Genomic DNA, 7,221 nt, shown 5'->3' with positions numbered 1-7,221 from the left:
ATATGGATTCTGTTCTTAATGAGCTGGCAGGGTACACAGAGTCCAGAAAAGAATTTTTTTATGCTTTTGTTAAATACTATGTAGGAAAGTCAGTGATACAGTAGAGTTGTGGTCACAAAATAGTGACGTCTGCTTTCATCATTAAATTTCCCTGTTAGGGCTCAAACCTGCCAGGTGCTGAGAACTCTGGCTCTGATCCAGCAAAGCACTTTAGCTCATGGAATTACTCAGGTATCAATGGGACTTTGTGTTCAGTATGGGCTTGAGTGCTTTCCTGGAGTAGGGTCAAAGTATTCAGCACCCTGCAGCATCAAACACTGAAAAATAAGTCTCATATTCACTGTATCCCAGCTGATTACGACTACTCCCCTTATGTTTGATACAGTGCTGATTACCTTCATTTACTACAATCATGTAACAAAGAATTGCATGTAACTATATTTACAGGGAAATTATTTCTCTAGTCTTCTCCTTTTGACTAAAACCTTGTCTAGACTAGTATAAAATGTGTGTTAGAATGCATAACCTATTCTAATAGCCTAGTGTAGACAAGGCATACAAAGTTTAGCACATATTAAAGGTAAAGGCTATGGGGGAGACCTGACATTAACCAACTTAACACATGATAAAGTGCACACAGCCTGTCTGCACTGACTTTTAACATGTTAGAACATGTGGATGTAAAACATAGGCAGAAACTGCACTTAATTCTTTCTGACTGAATTGTTTCTTAGGCAGCAGACAGATGTTACAGGTTAAAATATTCAGTTTCTATAAATAAATGAACTGCAAAGACATTTCTCTAAAATGTAACTTATCTCTAACATTCAGTTAAGCTGAAGTCTTAGAACTATGTTATAGAGCCACCTGAGTGATATCCATTAAATGTTAGGGGTCACTGCTTCCTCCTAAAAAGAACAGGAGTACTTGTGGCACCTTAGAGACTAACAAATTTATTTGAGCATAAGCTTCCGTGGGCTACAGCCCACTTCGTCGGATGCATAGAATGGAACATATATTGAGGAGATATATATACACATACAGACAGCATGAAAAGGTAGGAGTTGTCTTACCAACTCAGAGTAGCCCACGAAAGCTTATGCTCAAATAAATTTGTTAGTCTCTAAGGTGCCACAAGTACTCCTGTTCTTTTCGTGGATACAGACTAACACGGCTGCTACTCTGAAACCATGCTTCCTCCTAGTGCCTCCACAGATAAAAGTTATCTGACCGCTTATTCTCATCCTATATATGCATCGTTGTAAGTGCTCACAGCCAAGCATTCCAACCTGCATGTAGTTCAATCCATAGACATGAGGCGCCTGGACAAAAGGAACACAGACTTCTATTTTGCAGGGGAAAAAAGGGACAAAGTCATCACTAGGATGCATTTATCTGAAGAGTTACCTGTTTGGTTTTGGTAATATGCTTTTGTGAGAACATCATTAGTGCTCTTGTTGCACATCCTGTTAGATCTTTTTATTGAGACTTCAAGGTACATTGTAAACTTAGCACAGATTGGTTTCCTAAATCTAGTGTTTTCTGGATCAGCACAATTCTTTGCAGACTTCTATCTCATGGTTTACTGCTCCTGTTATACTTTGTGGAGTACCCACTCCAGAATTTATAATGGTGTCCACTTTAGTCCTTTGTGCCTTAGGAGATTGCCGTCATCCATTAAATCCATTTATATAGTCTTCAGATAAGTCACCTGGTTTAACATGTTTTATTAACATTGAAGCTGGGTTTTTCTTTTGCGTGTTTTGGCATCATATTAAAAATCCTATTACCCTTAAAATCTTATTAAAAACAAAGCAAAACAAAAACAAAAAGACACCCACTTAATTATATTAATTATATAATAATGAGCTATTAGTTTACCCATAAATATTTTATATTTCCTACAAAGGAGCATATTCATATGATACACAGTTTCCTTCATTCCAGCAACAGTACCTTGAAGGACAGCAATTAAACACCTTTATATCATTATTTTGTCTCTTTTCACTCTCATCTTTGTTCACTTTAATCATTCAGGAGCTAATAAACTGACATTCCACTAGACCCAGGTCTAATTCCCTTACAAAGATAGATTAAATGATGGACAGGGGGATGCAGGCCAGTATTGAATAAATTGCAGTGAAGAGAAAAAGCTAGAATGGTTGCTCACAGATTGCTCCTTCGTATTTTTCCCACATAATCAGATGGGAAGATCACCTTTAAGGATTACCCATACTAATGATGGGACTGGGATTTCACACTAGTAGCTTCAAAGGAATAATAATTTACAGCTGTATTTTCCATTGCAATGCCACAGATTACATTCAGAGGAACTTTCCAGGATGAGTAATATATGCCTGATCTGAAGGTCACCAATATAAATGGAAGTCTTTCTATTCATTGGGCTTTGGATAAGGCTATTCAGTGACTATCTTACAATATATTGGAGGAGTTTAAAACCAAATGTATCTGTGGCCTTGGAAAGATTAGACGGAGAGTGTGTGTGTGTGGGGGGGTGAGGGATAATCCCTGGTTAGGCACAATGACCTGAATTCTGCAATTTACTAGACACTATCAGGAACTGTGGATATTCATCTGAGAGCAAAATATGCCCCATGCTAGGGAAGCTTCATTGGTATCAGAATAAATGACACAGAGAAGAACTGAACTGATTCTCCTGCACAAAGCTGAATGGAACAAGAAGAAGAAAAACTTGTGGCAATGACCTTTTTGTTCTTGGTCTGGAGAGTTGGTGCTCTTTTTTGCATGAAATGGTCACTTACAAGAAGCAGTGGAGTTCAGCAAATTGGACACTCAGCTGACTTTTAATAACCAACTGCTAGCAATCTACTGCATGACTCTAGGCAAGTCACTTCATTTCTATTCCATTTGCAAAATGTAGATTATACTTACCACCCTCTGCAAAATTCTTTCAGATCTACAAATTAAAAGTTCCATAAAAAAGTAAATCTAAAATTGCTTACTGACTACAAAAATACTGCCATAGATAAGCAAGGGATGTACACTGGTGAAATCAAATATTGAAACTATATCATTCTAAGGACAACATATAGGCTGTGCTAAAGTTTTAATACTGAAGCTGCAACATTCTCACTATTATTTTGTCTTTGAATGGTTCATTTAGACTGCAAGTTCTTCAGGGCAAGGAACTTGTCTTTCAAGACAAGTTTACCACTAAACAAAAAAACAAGCAAAAAAAGGTTGTGGATGCGTGTTATTGTTAATATAAGGATATGCTGAAATTCAAGCCATAGGATTGCTTCAGTGATGGGGAGGAAATGAAGAAATAATTGGAAAGTGCATTTACACATTCTACAAATAGCAGGAGTTATTCTGTGAATGGTAATAAATGGGAAAAATGAGTATACTTAAATTGAACATGGCATAACATCCGTAGTCTGCTATTTCTGGTGCTAACTACTGTCACCCAGAAAAATGTTTATTAGAAGAGATTTATGTAATACTGAAAAAATTACTAGGACAGCTCATCAAGCTGTGTCATTCTAGTCAGTATCTACAGAATCTGTACTCTTTAAAAAGCAAATAGTTACACAGTATCCTCTTAGACCTATTAGAAAATTAGCTTCCTGTTGTTCTTAACTTTGGCAAATACCGTGAAATGAAGTTTGTCTGGGGACATCTGTCTTCATTATATAAATGTATTTATCATAAATAATGAATAAACCATCCGTTCCAGGAAGGAAACGACTAGTGACACATTCGTTTATTTTGATTGTAGCGTGTCATGAAGATAACTCACTAGATAGAAACACCAGTTGAAAATATTCTATTTCTTGAAAGTTGGACAGTTCTCTTTATTATAAGAAGAAAATAGCTCTGCATTTGTATCCTTTCAGTTGTTATAAACAAAGGGTGAAATTCACCTGGTTAGAAGGGAGAACAAGGCCTAAACACCATGCAAGTCCTACGCAAGTCTATCCAAAAAGGGATTACCTTGCATAAAGTTGTGTTAGTTCTCTGAACATGAATTAATTTCACCCCAAATTTCTATTGCCTTAAGCATTTTTCATAAAGTGTTCATAAGGTCTTGCATGCCCTTATGAAAGTACAAATAGCACATGTATATGCCAGAGCAAGTTCAATGTCTCTAGGTACTACTAGTAAAGTTAATGTTTATTATTTGTTTAAACATTTGGGAAAATCTGGAGTTCATAAGCAGGTTGGGCAACTGTCATAAGCTGGAAAACAGAAGGACTACAAACTCTGGCAAGTAAGAAGTATAATAAGGCAGGCTAAGCAAGAATTTGAGAAGCAATTTTCTAAAGATGCAAAGACTGAGAGTAAATATGTATGTCAGTAGAGGGAAGCCTGCCAAAAGTCATTGGGGCCACTAGATGACAAAGGTACTAAAGGAGCACTCAGAGAAAGACACGGCCATTTCAGAGAAGCTAAATTAATTATTTGCTTTGGTCATCACTCCAGAGGATGTGTGGGAGATAGCCAAAAGGAACACCGCTGATGTGGGTGACAAATCTGAAATACAGTCCCACAATGATGTGGCAACAGAAAGGTTTTGGAATAAAAATGAAAAAAAAAAGAAAAAAAAAAAAAAAGAAAAACGACACCCTGATAAATTAAACAGTAATAAGTTCTCAGGACCAGATGATACCTAAGAATTCTGAAGGAACTCATATTTGAAACTGCAAAAACTATTAACTAAAACAGTTATAGTTTTTGCAGATAGTGATAACCTATCACTGATGTCAGCCTCTACACCAGATGACTAGAAAGTTGCTAATGAAATGCCATGCCAATTTTCAAAAGAGGTTCCAGAGGAAATCCTGGCAGTTACAGGCTGGTAAGCCTATCTTCAGTTCCAAGAAAATTGGTAGAAACTGCAGTAAAACAGAATTATCAGATACATAGATAAATATATTTGTTGGGGAAGAATCAATATGGCTTTTGTAAAGGGAAGTCATGCCTCATTAATCTATTAGAGTTCTTCGAGGGCATCAACAAGCATCTGGATAAGAGTGATCCACAAAAGATGGTGTACTTGGACTTTCAGAAAGCCTTTGACAGTCCTTCAGCAAAGGTTATTAAGGAAACTAGGTAGTCATGTTCTGAGAGGAAAGGTCCTCTCATAGATCAGTAATTGATTAAGAGAGGAACCAAAGGGTAGGAATAAATGTTCAGCTTTCACAATGGACAGAGGTAAATAGTGCGGATGCCGAAGGATCTGTACTGGGACCGGTATTGTTCAACATATTCATTAATGATCTAGAAACGGGAGGTGAACATTGAGGTGGCAAAGTTTGCAGATGCTAAATTACTCAAGATGGTTAAGTCCAAAGCAGATTCCAAAGATTCACAGAGGGAATATCACTAAACAGGGTGACTGGACAACAAAACAGCCGATGGAATTCAATTTTAATAAGTACAAAATAATGCACATTAGACAAAAATACCAACTATACATATACAGTGATGGGTTCTAAATTATCTGTTACCACCCAGTGTCGGAGTTGCCATGGCTGATTCTCTGAAAACCTTTGTTCAATGCACGGCAGCAGTCAAAAAGGTTAATAGTATGTTAGGAACTATAGGAAAGAAATAGAAAATAAAACAGATGATCCTACACCTTGAATGCTGTGTCCAGTTTTGGTCTCCACATCTCAAAAAAGATACAGTGGAACTGGAAAAAGGTTCAGAGAAGGACAACAAAGATGATCAAGGGTATGGAGCAACTTCCCTACAAAGAAAGACTAAAAAGATTAGGGCTGATCAGTTGAGCAAAGAGACTAAGAAGGGGTATGATATAGGTCTGTAAAATCATGAATGGTGTGGAAAAAGTCAGTAGAAACATGTTATTTACTCATTCACACAATACCAAAAGAACAAAAATGGGCCACTTTATCAAATAGGAAGCAGATTTAGTATAAACAACGCACAACTAACCTGTAGAGCTCATTGCCATGGGATGTTGTGATGACCAAAAGTATAACTGGGGTCAAAAAGAAAACTAGATAAGGCCAATGGAGGATAGGTCTGTCAATGGCTATTAGCCAAGATGGTCAGAGATGCAATCCCATATTCAAGGTGATCCTAAATCTCTATCAGAAACCAGGAGTGGAAGACAGAAGCGGATCACACCAGATTGCCCTGTTCTGTACACCCCCCTTAATGCTCTGGTATGGGCCACTGTCAGAGATAGGATACTGGGTAAGATGGAAGATTATCTGAATCAGTATGGTAGGTCTTATGTTCTTATGAGCCCCTTCAAATATCTACAAAAAACTCTAGTGATGGTCCCAAATTCTGACAGCCAATTTTGCTGATCAGTACCGGAATGACATCTCCTAAACAAAATCTAGTAATCATGATGAAATGCAGAACTGCATACTGTTTTTGGGGTATCCACTGATTACAAGGCTAAATCCAAATTCAGACCACTAATGGATCACCATCAGCCTAACCTGGATTTTTGGGGGGACAATTAACTATTTAAAAATATAGTCTGATAGAGCCCCCTTTAAGTAATATATCCTGATTTGATTTTATTTAAGATTCTAAGTTTTTCTGCTCTCCTGCTTATGTTCAAAAGGGTCTTGTGTAGTGCTGGATGTAACAAAACATGCTCATGCTTACAGTTTCACATAATAAGTGTGTCTAGTGCATGTTCACTTTCAGCAGCGCTGCTGCTGTTAATGGAAGTCATTTTCTTACAGGGTGTGGGGAAAGTCATGTAATATCACACCACAATTTGAAAGTTATGACATATACACAACCATATACAACAAAAAATGGAATGTCCTCTAGTACACTAGTTGTCAGGGTTACTTGTGAAAAATTCACATTTTTTTCAATTGAAATTGTGGTGCTAGATAGACTGCCTTCAAAACAAACTGTATTCTCATAGGGTAATGTTTTATATTCACTTTGCACAGACTAAGAGACAAATGCCTACTGCAGAGGCATCAGGTCCTTAATGTAAGCATTAGTTTTAGAATGGTGTCTGTCTTAATACTGCATTCTTAGATCAATGTAAGCCATCTTTCACCAACCTAGTTGTGCATTGCCTAAACTTAAAATTTCTAACATGGTTACGACTCTGAAACCTCTCCCACCAATGTAAGTGCCCCATACAGTGACACAGTAACCCGAAGTCCCCGAGCAGCAGAGTCATCGCCAATGTACGGAGGTTGATGCAGCATGAGTGCGGACACTGTGTTATTTATG

The sequence above is a fragment of the Malaclemys terrapin genome, chromosome 1, assembly GCF_027887155.1.
Source record: "Malaclemys terrapin pileata isolate rMalTer1 chromosome 1, rMalTer1.hap1, whole genome shotgun sequence".
Classification (NCBI taxonomy): domain Eukaryota; kingdom Metazoa; phylum Chordata; order Testudines; family Emydidae; genus Malaclemys; species Malaclemys terrapin.
Note: the sequence above shows the minus strand (reverse complement) of the source record.